Source organism: Calonectris borealis, chromosome 1, assembly GCF_964195595.1.
Source record: "Calonectris borealis chromosome 1, bCalBor7.hap1.2, whole genome shotgun sequence".
Taxonomy (NCBI): domain Eukaryota; kingdom Metazoa; phylum Chordata; class Aves; order Procellariiformes; family Procellariidae; genus Calonectris; species Calonectris borealis.
In genome coordinates this window covers 35,711,426-35,729,789 of record NC_134312.1, presented here as the reverse complement: position 1 = coordinate 35,729,789, position 18,364 = coordinate 35,711,426, and positions in this window count along the sequence as shown.

Genomic DNA, 18,364 nt, shown 5'->3' with positions numbered 1-18,364 from the left:
GGTACCTTCTAACCCAAACCCTTCTATGAGTCTATGAAACTAGAGGGAATTCTGACTTTGGTAATTACTAAAGTCAGCAGGCTAGTAAGAGTTTTTATTTTTGAATGCTAGTCCACTATAGATGTATTGAGGAAAACATATTTTAAACTCCAGGATTCTTTTAAAGATCACCCTTAATTGGTTATGCCTGCTTTATAGGATTTAGGAAATTCTATTAAGTTCTGAAGCAATACATTAATCAATGAGGCAAAAATAAAGAAATTAACATTTTACAAGGAAATTGAACACTAGAAATAATACCAGTTATCCAAGAAGCAGTCCATAAGATTAACATTTAGGCTCTTATGTTTCTTATGGCTTTTTAGAATGTAAATAACACTGTGTGATCCAGATTTACTTAATATACATGAGCTCTAAAATCTGCTTTATTGGGACAAAAGGAGCTAAAATAGCTTTAATTTGCCTTTTCAAATCTTAACAAATGTTTTTTTACAAATTTAATTTTTATAGTTCGGTCTTTCTGGATGTTAATACTTGCTTTCAGGCTGTCTAGTTGTTGATCAATTATTTCTCTGGTGGCTTTTCTACTGTTTTCTTCTTCTTGAGTTTCCCCATAATCAGTCCAGTTAAGCGTTTTAGTCTCCTGTGAACAGAGGGAGGGAGAACTGAAAACAGAGCAGCAGAAAGAACCAAGGAGTAGAACACCCTTCTCTGGACCTGGTCTCTCATATTAAAACTATTGGGGCATTTAAAGATAGTATTTTAAGAGAAAGTGTTTTTAAAGAAAATGTAGTTCTGTAGGATCAGCCTCTCACATAGGCTGATCCTTATCTAGAGCTGCTTGAAAAATTTTCAGTAGAAAACTTCACATCAGAAAACAGAGCTGCACCAAAATATGCTGTATGTTGATTTTGCTAAACTTTTGTTTTAGAGGAAAAAACACATCATAGTGTCCTGTCTTAGCAGTTTTTGTATGAAATACTTCACAATTTAGAATGACTTTTCAATTCAATATCTTGGATTTTTTTTTTTTATACTAACTGTGTCATATAATGGAGGGTACTAAAAAGTTAAAATCAAAACAACGTGTTGTCCTGCCAATACTGACACAATAAAACCAGACTGGCCACCTAAAATAAATGGATTTGCAATTAACCTGTTACGAGGACAACCACCCTCTTACCCTAGTTCTTCATCACAGTCAAAAAAGCGTCAAGTTAAGTGCTACTATACTATAGTGCCTCTTTGCCCTTGTGCTACAGGCTACAGAAAAAAATACAGAAACTTTTCACAGTGTTCTTTGTCTTATGTCATTATCCTTATGCTGCCTTAGGTCATTAAAATAAATGTTTGATGCTTGGGTCCATTTATTCTATTGTCAGTGATGAATGTACCTGCTTGATTTAATTTTGTATGCATTTTATATCGCCCATTGTATGTTTTCAGGTTTATTAAATAAGTAGTCCATCTTCTTTTAAAAAGCTGCAAGCATGATATCTTTTTATTTTTTTTTGATGGCCTTATCTTAAAAGCCATGCATTTTGCTTAGTGCATAGTAAATACTAAGTTAAACCTGACTATGCTGTTTTGTTAGTACTTGTGTATAGTTTCATACGCTCTCCATGCAGAGGGGGAGGTCAAATTGTTCTACATATTGGGAAATGTGAGCTTGGATTTATTCTTCCTCATCTTCTGGCCTCTTTTCTGTCCTTCCCACAACATAAATTTGAGGGGACTTCTAACTCCCTTCCTCATTTCTCCTAAATCCTACTCAATCTGTGTTTCTTCAGCCAACTCTTTCCCCAAAACAACTTAGTTTTTTCACTGAGAACAATGTTCCCCCCCTTGCCAAAATACATATGGAGCCAAATTACTGATAAAGGGAGAGTTAAGCTAACTTATAAGGCTCTGATGAGAAAGGGCAGGATAGTGCTCTGCTGAAACCCCCTGAAGCTACCTCTTTGGTCTATGTTCTTCCTAATAACAGGGGTGAACCCTGCAGATCTGCCTTCTCCAGGCAGCTCTAATTGGCACCTGAGCTGGGAGGCAGGTACGCACACTTGACCCTGTTTATCCCCTTCCCTCACCCCCCACTCCCTACCTATCCCCCTAAACACAGCATCCCGTTTCTCTGTTGGATATAAGGAAGATTTCATTTCCATTCCTGACTTGGCAAACAACCCTTGCGTCAAATGGCAACATTGCCAGTATTTAACCTCAACTACAGTTTGCCAACATTTCACCAGCCTGAAAATCAAGACAATACCCCAGGATTGCCATTGGGATTGTAGGGAGTCTTCCCTCTATAATGGAAAGCAAAACCAGAGAGAGTTTTAAAATCATGTGCTGCAGCAGACCTATACCCCAAGAACATTGGTAATTTAGAGACGCTCAGTAGATGTATATGTGGATGTACGTATTATGTAGACTGTATGGAAAATCAAATAAAGACCCTGCTAGGCCATACTTCTAATTCAGTGTCCAGGAAATTCTTCCTGATGTTCACCTCAGGTTTCTCATTTCTCAAAAGTATGCCATTATGTGGAGACTGTATACAGAGTTACACCTTTATAAAATCCAGCTCTAACGACAGCAACTTCTAGTCAGAGTTTACGTTAGCAGGAAAGAATTATTCTTCCAATTCCATCCCAAAAGGTTATTCCCTCTGTTGCTTTCATATTTGTAAGCTTTTTTCTGAATCTCTCCAACTTTTGATGGGGATGTGAAGAGGTTAGAAATAAGGTGAAATCTCATTCAAAAAATGTGTAAGATAATTCCTGTAGGAAAAATATTCTGCATCAGAATTACTAAATTGTAAGAAAGTTCTTTGAAAGGTGCACTACCCTGAAAGACCTGACTTTGAACAACAGTTTGCATCTGTCCCGACAGTACATTGTGGTGAAAACAAGATCAATTTCAAGCTGCATAAGCACAGCTATTGCAACAGCCAGCTGGGAAATGATGTTATTCCTATGTGATCCTTCTGAGATCACACCAGGAACACACTGTATGCAGTTCCCATTAATATGGATATGGGCTCACCAGCCGGAAAAAGAGATGAGTGATTCAAAACTTCACTCCAAACTTGAACAGACTCCAAGCCTTATTATGGTTCAAAAGTATTTAAAGCACTTTTGTTTCCCACTTACTTTCAACTTCACATATCCCCACACTTCCTGGTCCTCTTTCTGCTAGTATTAAATGTGCCAAAATATTTTGGGAGAAGTTCTTATTTTAATAGAAGCAGAAAGGCCTTGAAATCTCAGGAGAAAACTTTCATTGTCAGATTTTCCAAACTGTTTTTTTAGGCTCTTTTTAAAAATATTTGGATGAAGTTCAGTGCTTACATCCCAAGTCTTGCGTGCATATACTAACTGAACTGAAATTTTGACCTCTGTAGTTCACCCATCTGCTGAGTGGGTCACCCACTAGTCTTACTGGAGAGTTATTTTAATAAGTTGAGAAAACAGGATCAAAATCATCTTTATAGCTTTTTTCTCTACTCATTTCCCTTGAAAAGTTCTGACAGGGCTATAATTCTTAAGAATTATTGCTTAAGATAGCATTTCAGGTATAATGCTTTGAAAACTTTCATTCTTGTTGGCTTCACTTCAGGTTTCTTCTATTATGCATAGGAATAACTTAAACTCATTTACCAGCTGTGCTACATGGTGCCGAGTTGCACAGAATAGTTATGGAACAGTCTTAAGAATATATTTTCTTACTATCCTGAATTTATCTGGGAAAGTGACAACATTGCTGATACTTCTGATTAGTGACAGCATCAAGTTTTGACAGGTGCTTGTACATTGTCTAAGGTTTCAAACATTTTGAGATGACTGTAAACCTGACCTCAGATATTATCAGTAAAAAATATCATGAACACCAAACAGTATCCTGATATTTGCTATTAAAGAGGTATCATTTTGACTTCTCATTTGAATAACCCTCACTGATAATGTGCAACCGAATAGGCATTGACAGGACTGAAAGATGTTGCAGTAAACCAAACTGCTCTTAAAACCAAAGAAAAGAGTTTTGTTTATACAAAGCACAGGAGTGCTGACTTTGAAAAATAAGTTAACATTAAAAAGGCTTTAAGTTATCTGGAGAAATCTGCAGGCTTACATGTCTGAGGAATACCTAGTGAATATCTAAAAGCGATTTTTAAGCAGTACACAATTGCAGGAAGTTGTGACATTTTATTGCAACTCCAGCCAGCAACTTGGATTAGACATCCATCCCATATAGAGCTGTGTGTGTCTGGATTACTCTCCAGATGAGGTGTTCAGACAGACTTGTACATTTATCAGCTCTGCAGGGACAGCTCAAGAAGAAGGAAAAAATAAAAAGTATTACTTATGTGATCAGAGTCCAAATTCTGCAAAAACTATGTTTTGTTGGACGTTTCTGTCAGTGTGTCATAACATGACAGCTCTCCTGATGAGATATAACTCCTGGAAGCCCTCATAAAGTGTCAAGGTCCAAACGGTAACTTATTTTTTCTTTATCAGAAGAAATATCAGGCGGTAACAAGTTACTGTATTGTAGGCCAAAGGAGAGATCTGTTTTCCAGCTACCAAGCAAGAGTTTCTTGTTTCTACACATCATCACTCTGACTTAACACAAAACATTTTATTTCTACTATTAACACCACTCAGATGTTACTAAAACTGTCCTTTGCAGATGCCCCTTTCTGAAGATATTGGCCAAAAGAGATGAGCAGGAGTCAGGGGTCTGTGTTTATCCCTTCTGAGCAGTGTTCTGCAGCCAAAGGAGCTGGTGCAGTCAGACTCCTCTCCATCATTTGTGTGATTACTTTGAACCATCATCTTCAAAATTTTCTCTGAGAGCCCTTCTAAAAATCTGTCTCAATGTTGTCCCACAGATATAAGCAGACCTCACATTAGAGATCTGCAGACCAGCAGCAGTCTTCTGAATCCACTTTGGGAACCAGAAGGTAAATCTTCATACAAAAGATATGAATGCTTTTTGAAGTAGTACTGCTACCAGCGTAGTCTGAGTACTAATGTGTGATTGTCTATAGATACCATGCACATTCAGGTGTAAGTTTAGCCAGTGAAACTCGTAGATGTATGACTGTTCCCAGATCTGATTCTTCAGATCAGATAATCAAAATCAAAACAAAATAGAACAAATCAAGACAGTATGCAGGAAAACAGAAAAAAAATTCCCTGTCCCTGAAGACTTCCCTTCCATAATCCATCCTACTAGTCCTAATAATGCATATATAAAGCTAATCAGTCATTCATTCATCTGAGATTTGGTCAATAAGAAATAATATTAGGTGAGAGAAGGACTGTGCAGATGTCTTTATTGCTGCATTTCTTGTTTTTTCTAAGTTTAAATCAAGGACCTAAATATTATTTCAATATAGCCCCTTGTATTTAATTATTAAAAAGTTTAATAACAGCAGACTGCATCCAGTCACACCCGAAGGAGAACCTTCTTCATGTTCATACTTAGATTTGTACCTTTATCAATAAGACAATTCATTTCATAGTAAGTGAATTACAACAACAACATAAAAGAGAAAAATACTTCAGAAGTCTTTTTTTCAAGTAATTCAAAATATGATATTTGTAGGTGAAATTATCCTGTCACAAACATCTGATATTTCTGCCTCTTATCAGTGACAGACAGCAGTTATAAGAAAAGGATACCAAGCAAATCACTTCAGATTCCATTCTGTAACTCATATTATATAAAGGCATGAGTGTGAGTGCAAAATGTTTTCATAACCTGTTCATCATCTGGCCTTTGGGGTTTGTTCTGCTGACAAGGGTTGATACTTTTTTATTATTTTTTTGTACTATGGATTTTCAAGTGTTATTGCTGTCAGAGAAAATAATTGTTTTTAATGGAACATTAGAAAAAGAAATCTTTCCAAAATATTTTATTATTGAATGAAAAAGAAAATAAAATATTAATATCACAAATTCTTAAATTTTGGTCACTCCTTTTTCTTTTTTTTCCCCTCTCAGTTCTCCTTCATATTCACATGCAGTAGGGTAGGAAAAGCTGAAATAACATTCAGACAAAATCTTTGATGCACTTATTTATTTATTGTCTTTCAGTGGCACAGAGGATAGTGAATTTTTCCTGTTACACTGTATTTGTAGATGTCCTTGAACACAGAAGTCCAATCTAAGGAACATAGAGATAGTGGCTTGCATGGGGCTGTTATCTGATTGTGACACTCAACAGATTTCTCTGTGGGGGATCCCTATGCCTCTAAATAAATAGTTATTACGGTGTTACAACAATTCTGTATAGGTATGTATGAAACTCACAACAAACCAACCGAACCTTAGCATCTGCTGACACAGATAAGCAGAGAATTGGCAGGTGTTTTTCCTTCGTTGGCTTCTGCTTTGTTTCAGGAGTATTTGTCAGGCTCTGAGAAGGTAAAGAGAAGAAAATCCTACCATCTTTGTGGTCCATATTTTACAGTGTACAATATGTCTACATATTGTATGTAGGATACATCTACAGAGAGGGATGTGAACAGAGCGGGTTCCTCCTCACAGTCTGGAAGGTTTATGGATTGCCATTGAGACATGGAGCTGCGGCCTTATGGCTCCTGGGTCAAAGCTGGCGCATCCATGATCAGTTTAAATACTGGCAAAATGAGATAGCATCTGTCTGCACCCATCCAGGCACATATATCCCAAACCCTGCACAGCCTGCTAATTATTTCATTGAAAACGACTTATCAAATTAACCTCAAGTAAAAAAAGAGATTTCTGTCTAGTAAAGATGCCAGGCCCTGGTTAATGACTTTGAGAGGAACCTCATATTGATTCATGGCAAAAGCTTTCTTTTCTTTCATATCCACAGCACTACCAAATACTATTAATCTCTGTGTTAGCAACAGAAATTCATGCCTTGATTTAGTTTCCTGTTCATGGGCATCTCATGCCTTTTGAGACTTCCCAGGTGTTTAAAACATTCGCATGGAGGTAGCAAATACTACAGCCCAAGGAGACTTTTCTAGAGTCAAGCATATTATCCTTTCTCTACTGGGCATTTTACTATGTGCAGACACTTGCAAAGAGGTTCATACACAATTTATGAGTACATAAAAATGATCTTATTTATTGGTTAACACATACAGCAAAGAGCTGGGCTATAGTTGTAGGCTTAACATCAGTATTCTTAGCATCTGTATGACAGACTCCTGATGAATCTCTGCTGATCAGGCATCAGGCACTCATCAGTCTGGTGGGGAAGTGACAGTCTCCATGGCACTTGGTCTAATGTTCCACCTTGCTGAATTGCCATCTTCCAGCTCTCTGTTGTTGTTTTTTTCTCTCAGGTTTTACACCTCTTTGTGTAGGTGTTTTTCTCTGGAGACCTTCAGCTAGTGACTACTTAAGCTAACAATTTCATCTCTCTGGTTTTATTTTACTTATCTTCTATGTCTTTAGCATTCTTCGTTACAATCCAAGAGCAGATTTCTTCCCCCCTCTAAAGTCAATCCAATGCCACACATGAAGCTGGCCCCTGAGTCATAGAACCCCTGACTGGCAGGTTACAATACCCTAGGTCTCTCATACACCACTATACATTTTACGTTTAGGCAAGTGAGTTGGATGAGGATTCTCTCTCTCTGTGCTCTCACCCTTCCTTGTCCACGCATCACTAGCCTGGAAAGCTCTTTGAAATTGGATCTAACTTTGAAGCTTGGGTGGAAGGTGGAAGCTTTGAGCAGGGAACTGGACCAGATGACCTCCAGAGATCCCTTCCAAACTAAATTGTTGTCTGATTCTAGGTGGGATGCATTTGTGAGCTGCGGTGCTGCTCATAAGCTGAGTTTAAGTGAGCTTTCCAAACTGGTGTAAGTTGTTTGTTCTGAGTCTGTCCCACCGTAAGCTGAAGTTCAGACTGACTCTTGTTGCTCTTCCCAAGTTTTCCAGACGACACTATCTTACTGCTCACAAGCCCTGACTTCCCACGCTACAGCCAGGGCAGTCTCTGTCTGGCACTGGTCTGACCTGGCACTGGTCTGACCTGCCTCAGCGCTTGTGTGCAGAGAGACGACGTGCTGCATGTGCGGTAAGATCAGGTCCCCATCACTTGCCCAGTGAATCTGCTCTGCCTGAGGACATGATACAGCACCAGCATGGAATGCCAGAGCCAGACCTGTCTTGTGCCAATGAACCTGCACATTCACGGTTCCCAGGGCCTCTGGTGCTCTGAAGAGATCCTTTAGAGCAAACAGCCACTTAGGCCCTCAGCAACATAAAAAGAGCCCTTTGACCATTTCAGGACATGAGATTTTGTTTTTGGAGTAGTAATAGCAAACTAGCAAAGCCATCTTTTTGTTGATAGCATATCCAGATAATTCTGTACTGAATGCTGCGTGCAGTGGATGTGATAGCACCATGTCTACAGTAAGTGTCACCTTGTTCAAACCGAGAACGATTTGGCAGAATACTTTGCCATTTCATAATTGTACAAGATAGACTATTTTTGAAGAATTATATATTTTTGTTGTTGTCTGGTGTTACATAACATCTCGCCTTTTCTGTTACAGGCCCCATGGGTAGGGATTCAGATAAACACCTGTGGCAATCATGAGTAAAGCAGATTTCTGGCTTTGTTTTTTCGCTAGTTTAAGTTCTTTACAGACATGATTCTGTAACATTAAGGTAAACGGGAGCCTTGCCTCCTATTTCAACAAGGGATGTGATCAAACTGCATTACGCTGCTAGAAAGGTAGACATGGCCAGGAAGACATAAATTATCTTAAAGGGGACCTCTCAATATCAGTCAGATTTCTCTCAAAATATTGCACTATTCGGAACTATTTAGGATGAAAGGTTTGCGACTTTGACATTTTAATTCTGTCCTTGCTTAGGTAACTTCCCACTGACTTGAACAGAAAGAACCACTTAAAAAACATGGGATTTGAAGAATATTGCAAGTCAGTAATGTTTTGTGAAGGAATGTGTGTTGCTCTTGGAAATGGCAATGATTTTCCCAATACAGAGGCTATAAGGTGGATGTTGTGAACAGAGTGAAATTTTATTATGATCCTAAATTATCATCAATTTTCTAGGTTTCCCCTTGAATTTGAGACTCCAGGCACTAAGTATTGTAATTAAATCCATCAGAATAGGTTTGAACATATTTGTTTGACTCTGTACTATGGTCCATTTTCCAAAGCAGATTAGAGTAATAACTTTTTTTAATATTATGCTTTCAGATTGCCAACTGTTCACTCTAATAGTGGCATGTAATTGACTTTCTTGAGGATCATCTCCTTTAATCATGGAGCACGTGTGATTTTTATACTGGCTGAGTGTGTAGGCAGTTGGCATATCAGCATCCAAACAGCAGCCTCCTTTGCAATGACAGACATGTCGCCTCCTTTTGGCACAGTAATGCTTCAGCACAAATGACGCAGCATAAATTGACAGTGAGTGTTATCTAAGAGAATACAGCTCCTTAGAAGTGTTTGGAAAGTTTTTCTCATTATTTTTACTCTGACATTTTACAGGCATCCTTTTCACATACATTCCCACCAAAGCCACAGCTGTCACATTACGAAATAAAGGAGGAGAAAAAGAAGAAATATCAAAGGAGTAAAGAATACTATGAGAAACACAACAAATGTAGACCACAGTTTCCTAATATCTATCTCTGCCTTCAGTGAAATGCAGAGAAGTGAGATTTAGTTTCTTAGTCTCTCTCTCGTAACAACAACATCACACAAGTCATCCAAGGGTAAACAAAAATAAAGCAGGGGGAAAAAAAAAAAAAGAAAAAAGAAAACTCCAGAACACCATTTACTGCAACTAGCTAAATCTGGTTTAGGTCCTATTCTTGCTGCCATGAAAATCTCCCCTTAACCTGGGAGAAGAAAAAGATATATGTTCACAGTGAAGGTAGGGAAAGCAACCATGGAGTGAGTTACTCAGATAAATATTTGGAACTTTTCTTCGGACACTGGATGTTTGTCTGTAAATTTCCCCAGTTCAGGAGAGGTCTGCCAGCTACAATACATACACATACAAGACAAAAATCTCATCTCACACTAAGATCATCCTTTTCAATCACAAGGTTAGTAGGGTGTCAGTGAAACAAGAATAGCAGTGTAACATCTATCAAAGCATGGCTGCTGTACAGGGCATGGTAGAAACTACTCAGAGAACCAAGGACTACGTCTCAGAATTCCTTGCTCAGCCTCCTGGAGAATAAAAGTCAAATTCCTGATCAGATGCTTATTTCCCTTGGTGAAGAGAGATGTAGTTAGGCACAAGAAATGTAATATTTTTCAATGGAATAGAGAGAAAATAATGTTACATCACAACAGATAGTAGCTGGGAATGAGAAGAATTGCTAGAAGGGCCTGCTCAAGGCTTATGAACAACGTAAGCAAAGTTTAATTTTGTATGGCCAAGAATGAGGAAGGCCTTCGGTGGATCAAAGCCCAGTTTTGTGTGTCAACGATCAGCACCCTCCAAAGGGATTCGGGCACCCAGGGCACTAGCAGGATGCCCAGTCAAAATAACACGTGGCTGTGGTCTATGCCCAGCTTGATTTTGCACTTTTATCTCTGCTGAACACAGATGCCAACTTTCTCCAAAACATGGTATTCTTCATGGATAAGGAAGAGGGTCCCAGACTCTTGCCCAAAGCTTGTCTGAGGCAAGCTTTTTATGACAGTCTAAATCTTGGTGATTTTCATGAAAACTGAAACAGCTTTTGACCTCAGGCCCTACCCCCCATCTTTCCAATATCTAGCAGTTTTCCATTTTCCTTTCTCTGAAAGAGTCATAGTGACATCAGTGATAAAGGTGACTGAACAGAAACTCAGAGCTCTCAGCGAAGAGGCAGGAAGCAGAATCTGAGTTTATGTTCATCCTCCGCATCAGGACTTCAACCGAAATTCAACCTCTATGTTGCACTAGTGTATATCTCAGATGAGATATCCACCCTTGTCCTTCATCTGCTGGGCAAGGTTGCAAACATTTGTCAGAAGCAGCATGGGAAACCTAGGACAGAAACCAAGGACATCAGGCAGCAGCTGAACAGTTTGAGAAACTCAGGGCACACAAAGGAGGATGACTGTGCGTCCCAAAGGAGGTGTCTGGAGCTGCTTGCTGACTCTTCTCACAGTCCTCAAGGAATCACTAGCTTTAACATCCTCAAGTGCTAGATAATAATGAAAGAATAGCCTTGCTTTTGCTTTAAAGTAGCTTTGTTCTCCTATATTTATGTGGTTATATAGTTGGTTGTATAGTCCCGTATAGCTACCTCGTTTGTTCTCATCCCAGGTCTCACCCCTGTTTGATAAAGGTGGAGAGAAACTGGTGCTGAGTTACAGAAGTTGCTTTTTCTTTTATCATCAGAGTCTGATGAGGAAGTTTGTGATAAGGAAGCTAGGAGGCCAGCAATACACTTCCAGTATTTCACCCAGGAATGAGATAATGTATAGACAAAGATGAAACTGATGAGCTCAGAACTAAATGGGTGAACTACTTTTGTTTTCCAGATGTTAGTTTTCTGGGTGGCCTCCGGAGCTTTGAAGGGCATTTTTCCTAGAGATGAAAGATCTTCCGTTACAGATGGTGCTTTTTAACCCTCCTAAGTCCTTGTATATCTGTGATAAAACTCTGGCAAAACTGACATAACACATCCTAGGAGGGCAGCTGGGTTCTTCTTGTTACAGTTTTTCCATTCACCACTTTGAAATTTCAGGTAAAGCAATTTCCCGCAGGTCCTAACATTGCCAGTTTTTTGATACAACAGCAGACTTGAACCTTATTTAATTTATGGTTTATTTAAGGTATTAATTTATTCATGGGATGATTTTTAGCTCTTAGCAAGTTTATGCCTTTAAGACAGTTATATAAATTTTATATATGCATATAAACATATAAATTTGTGAGAAAATATTTTCCTTACTATTTGTCTGCTATTCTTTTTTGTGACCCATCACTCCCTCCCAAATTTGAGTCCAAACCATTTCTAGTCGGGTCTGCCTAGGATCTAATACTTTGAGCCAAGAAAACAAAAAACAACAATGATGGAAAACATGCTCAGGCAAAGTCTTTTAGGCTGTGAAAGAACGAACATAAGAAATTACTTAGAATGCAGTGCTTGGGGAATTAAATTAGAAAGGCAGTGAAATATATTTCTTGTATGAAAACATTTTGAGAAGAAATAAAATGGTTCATGTGAGAAAATTGTAATGAAAAGAAACATAATTATTTAGACAAACCAAAAGAAAATTAAAGTAAAATATACTCACACTTCAGTGTGAGTAATTTATTTATAAATAGACATATGTTCTGAGACTGAGTGTCCGCATTGGATTTGTGTAACTGTGTCCCATTTACCAAGATTTAGAGTCCAAATAAAAAACACATACAGCAGTTTCATCTCCAGTTCTGTGCAAGCACACCGCAGAATACAGATGTCTTGGCTTTACCTGGGAGTTCTGCTCATGCTTCAGTTTGGGTCCAGAGTACAATGCCTCAGATGGTAGCAGCGTATTTTTGCTGGTTCTGAAATTTCACCACTTTGTGGTATCTGTATCCAGGCATAATTTCTGAAACAAGGTAATATTATTTTACATAGATTTGAATATATTCTCATGGATTATTAATGTCTGGCAAATATTTTAAGTGCAGTATGTAGGTACTAAATTTAATTTTCTTCAGGGCATATATGATGTAGTGTTTTCTTCAAAATTGATTACCTGAAAATTGGAATTTTCATCAAGAATGCAGCTTGACTGTCTGCTGTGATGCTGAGACTATGCATGACACAAATGGAGCAAACTGGAAAGAGGAGATGGCCATACGTTAGCGTGCACTCTGAACCACTGATTCTGGAGCTAGCAAAGATGAATGCAAGAAGCAAGGGATGTTAAATGAAGACTGGCATCCCTTAGGATTTCCAAGAGGCCATAATGCTGTGATCACTAGGGAGGACTTGGGAAGATCACCCTTTAGCTCCTCTTTTGAGATCTCAGAGAGTACCCAACTCTAACCTGCAGTCACTGCTCTGCAGCCCTCAGACTATGCAAAAATCTGATAATGTGTGCGAACACAAAGCAGAACATCCCTCGACTGTGATCTCCTCATCTCTCCTCTGCTGTCAGAACCATTACTATCACATCTCTGTGTCACAAGGCAAAAGAGAACAGTTCGTTAGATGTCGAGGGCAAAAAGCAGGCTAGGAAGAAAGTGGGTGAGCCCCACTACCTTACTTCTTTTGGAGGCCCCTTCGTTGCTAATGGGGAATAAGGGTGGTGAAAATTAACTGGTTCTCTGATGTAAACATTTTTATGTAGGAACAGGAAAGAAATCACACTAATGATAATTTTAACATTTTAAATCTCCATTAACATCTGTGGGGATCGTGATCTGTCAGGGGGCACACGATTGTTCAGTCAAGCCCTCACTGGGAAAGGAATAAGGTCAAGAAGGCCAGTACCAATTTCACCTGATGGAGAATGCGCATGATCTTTCCTCTTGATATGGAGGGAGCTGAGCATTGGTGAGTGAGACCAGACCTATACAACAGGAAGAAATCCTTGCCCATTCAAAAAGTTCTCCAAGTCCTCTTTGTTATATCTATTTCTATAGCAGCACAAGAACTTTACATTTCAAGAGCTGAAGTACACCCATTAAGCTACAGGAGTTGGTGACAGAACCCTCTTAAAGGTGTGTTTTGTATTCTTGGGGGGAGCTAATATCTTCCTTGGAGAGTTTTTTGTGCCCTCTATCTGGTAGGAAACACGTAGAAAGAATTTTATTGTAGACACTTTTGACATATTTTTGATCTTTCTTTCCACCTCATCCTTCTCTTCCATGATACACAGTCCTTTCTCAACTCAGCTTTCCTGTTTTTCATGCTAATGCTTTAAGCCTCGTTCCTTAAAAATTACGTTATACGAACGATTAACTGGATCTGAATTCAAACTTCCTGAAAAGCAAATCCAGAGCTTCAAATTAACTTACTTTTTTTTCTTATCCTTTTCTGAACGTTTTTTGGAAGGAATCTCTTAGGCAACCTCACATTTTATCCTATTGCGTTGCTGTCTGCAGTTTTAGCTGTATCCATAAGTTTTGTTGATTTTTAATGAAGTACCAGAAGCAGCCTGTTAACAAAGGAGTTAACGGAGTGATTTTCACAGAATTTTACATTTTACAACATTGTCATTTCCAAGAGCATATTTTCAATCCCATGTCTATTCTGACTTAGAAACATTTTTGCAAGGACAATCCCCCTTCCAGAAAGATTATAACTAACAATACATGCTTCAGTACACATAGAGAAGGGCTTGTTAAAGGCAGAGTAAGAGCACCTTTCATTTTGTTATTCTTTGATTAACATATTCCCCTTAGCTCTGATGTGTTCTGCCTTTGTGGGTCTGTGTGACAGGATTTTATTATTTTAACAGTGATTTTTGTTATTCAGTTTGCAAAAAACTTCTACAATTTTTTATCAGTACACAGCAATTTTTCAGGAATATTTTAATGATGCTTACAACAGGCCAAGTTTATGACAAAATAATTGATTACCTGATTTTTATCATACTGAGAGGCTATGGAAATATTCTGTTGTATTGATTAAGGACTCAGCCTTTCTATACAACACAGGTTGTTCATATTTCTGGCCTCCAGCCAGCACAAGGCGCAATAAGCCAGAGATAAGCTAACAAATTTATTTTTAAAATTCAGTTGTATATTGATTTTGATTCTTATTAAATTTACTGGGAAGAGGAGGGGAACCTCATATGTTTTGTCTCCCCTAAGGAAACACAATTAATAGTTTTACTGTTTGTGACCTGAAGTGGAGCGGACACGTGTGTTTATTTTGATAATGTATAGGTATTGAGGAATGCTGGCATCAGCCTGTGTCACAAGGACTGGAAAGCACGTGTGATACGGAATCGTACATAAGAAGGTCGAGGCAGAGCAAAGGTTAAAAATAATCATCATTCCTGAATAAACCTTCCCAAGTACTGCTAGCTAACAGGTGGCTGACTCCTCTCTGAAGTGGGCTCTTTGCTGCTGGGAGTGCGGCTGTTCATCACAAGCAGTCTCAATTTAAGAAGCCCTAGTGATGGCTTCCGATTATTTTGTGCTGTTGTCTTTCCCACCACTGAAACTGCTTTCACAATGTTGTAATTCACAGCAGCCTCCTGTGCTTTGCTTAGTCGGTTATAGACAGAAGAGAGATTCAGAAAAAATTTTACTGAAGCTGAGCATGGGTGTGTGAGATCTGATTTCCCTTTAACTCTTACTTTTCCATTCTCTTCTTTTTAGCAAAAGGGAGATGAAATAGGGATCTTTGGATGTGTTCAGAGAACATTTCAGTCTGTTAGTGAATACATGATTTTGCAATTATAATTCACAACAGAAAAAGTTTTGGCTTTCAATAAATTTAGGATAAATTACAGGGTTACATTTTTTATTTATTTTTTTTACCACAACCAAGCATTAATGTAGAACTGGTTGTGAAATAATGAATAAAATGTTCACAAAAATAATTTGAAATACTTCTTGAAACTTATCTGCTGGAGCAGTTCAATAAATTGACATAACACACACACATAGAAAGTAAAACTTCATTCTTGTCTGGGGAAAAAAAAAGTCCTGGCCATTTCTATACATCTTCCTCCTACTTTGTGAGAAAAAACAACAACATATAAATAGTAAGAGAGTTTTGTATTCCAAGATCATTATGACATACAGGAACTGTATAGTTTGGAATTGAATCCCTGTAATAGGGAACACAGATGAATCAAGAATTCTTCTCACTCCTGCAAAGGCTGATGTGTTAATCTTGCTTGCATAAATAAAATTCTCTGATTAAAGCAAAACCCCAGGGGGACCATGATGTATTGACTGAGAGAATAAAAGCTCTGCCTTCCAGCCAGAGTAGTATGGCTATTTATTAACCAAAGATAATCTTCTCTTTTCTTTTTTTTTTTTTTTTTTCCTAAACTAATGGTGGGTAGCCTCCTAGGAAATGAATGATCAAATGGTGATGTAGACTCTTCATTCACAATATGGTAACATACAAGAATATTCTCAAATTCATTAAGAAAGTTTTCCTCCTCCTTTTTTGGGCTAGAGTGAGGTGAAAACATCAGAGAAATAGCATTGGTGTGGTCTCCATACTGGTCTCCACAGATAACTTTACATTCTGTTTGTTCTGGCATGGAAGAGAAATAAAATAGGATTTTTCCCCACAGAATTTCTTATGTTTATAAATGTATAATTAAAAGAAAACCAAGAAATGCCTCTATACTTGTATGGATCACATTTAATGGAGAATTGATCCTGCTTTTAAGAAAGTTCTAAAACTAGAGTTTTTCCAATAAAAGCAAAATCTGTGCTCTTTCCCTAAATGGTAAACAATAGAGGCTGTAATGATTCATCCTCTCTTCGGTTTTATTATTGCCTTCCATCTTCCAATCTAAAAGCTCTTAGCATCATAATTACCTCTTTTGGCTTTTGCAAAATGTCACAGCTCCTATTTAGCCAATAGATCACATCACACGGGGCTACAGCTTCACTTTTAAACACTGTATTAATAGCTGAAATGTCTGACAGGCTGAATTATAAGCTTAGCAACAAATTGGTCTCCTTTTTGGCTTTTTCTAGATTTGCTGTTACTTTGGGAAGTAAGAAAGAGACCGGGAGCCAGAGATATCTAGATCCAAAGACATGCCTACTAAAAGTGGGCTTAGTCTAAGCCATTCAAGCCCTCTTCCAGACACCTAAACACTATAGTTAACCTGTCACTTTGTTATGTTGTACTTAGTCTTAATCATTCATAACTTTTGTATACATGGTGGCTTCACATACAGAAATACAGTTTGAAGACAGAGGTAAAATGGTATTAAATTAACTGCTATATCTGAATAAGAAAGAAAAACTTTCAATCACAGACTTCATAAGGGGGCTCCAAACAAGAAAAGTATGGCTATTTTTTTCCAGCTATGTCAGGTAGGCTAGAAAATAAATTATTTCCACCAACAAAATTGTTATTCTCCTAATAATAACAGAATTATTTCTCCCTACTCAGCATTTCATTCCAGTAGGTCACTAGAGCATCTGGCTTTCACTCTTCTTCTCCCCTAACCTTGTGAAAGTTTTCCTGAGTCCCTCAGAAAATGATATAACCTTTGTGCAATTAGCAGCCATACCAAACTTTCACAATGATGAAGCTAATGTTATTCCACTCTAACACCTGCTGCTCAACCTTTCATCATGTGTGTATATGTAGCTTAAAGGTCTTCCCTTCATCTGCTCACAAGTTTCTTTGGCTGCCTTGAATAAACAAAGGGCGGTCCTACTGGGACAGGCAAGCTGTGTGAACTGTCACTTTCTGTTAGCAAATAGCTCTTTTCCAAAATCAGAACATTTTCCATGTGCCGAATCTGTATTTCATCCCTGAGAAAAGCCTTCCGACATGAATATAATTATGCAATTTTGGTCTCCCATTCTTTTCGTGGAACAGGATAATACGTTGATGCGGTACTTCAAAATCTTTGTGGGACTGGCAACAGGACAGACTGTGGTTATTTAGTGTGAACACATTTAGGTAACAGAGAACAAAAGCTACTCATCAGTGTGTTGATGTGATCCTCAATATGGCCAACATTATGATCACACAAAATAGTAAGATTAGAAGCAAAATGAAAATCAAAATTAAGGTTTAAAAATTACTCAGTGCTTTGTGATCTGTACAAATGAACTAAAAGATATATTTTTTGTCTTAATATTTGAGAAAAGATGAGATGAATAAGATTAAATCATCCAAAGAATAGACCATCCATTAGTGGAATGAAACTGAAATCACACGCACACTGTACTAGATGAATGTGGGGTGAAAAAATCATATCCTGTATGTGATATTTATGGGCTGCAACTATCTGACAAGGAATTTAAATGGAATTGGGAGTTTAACAACATATTTGAAAAAGCATCAGGTGATTTATCAGTGATTTTGATTGTTTAGGGTGTTGACTTTGTCTAGGATCTGAAACAGACAGCTTATAAGAAAAAGGAAAAAGGGAATTATAGGAACTGATCCATTTGAAAACATGAGAGAGAATTGAGAACCTCCTCCCAGCTGAGTAGTTCTTTGGAGTTTTATTATTGTGGAGGAGAGAAGGGGGTGGGGTTTGCTTTGTTTTCCTTCATTTCCTGTTGAAATTCTCAGTCTAGTCTTATTTGGAGTTTGATCATGTGAATACTGATCAGGCTCAGAAATGATGAGATTTAGATTAATGGGTGGCTTGATGGTGTAAGAACATGGTTCACAATACAAAGAAATTTTACAAACACTTCCATTCCCATCAATACCT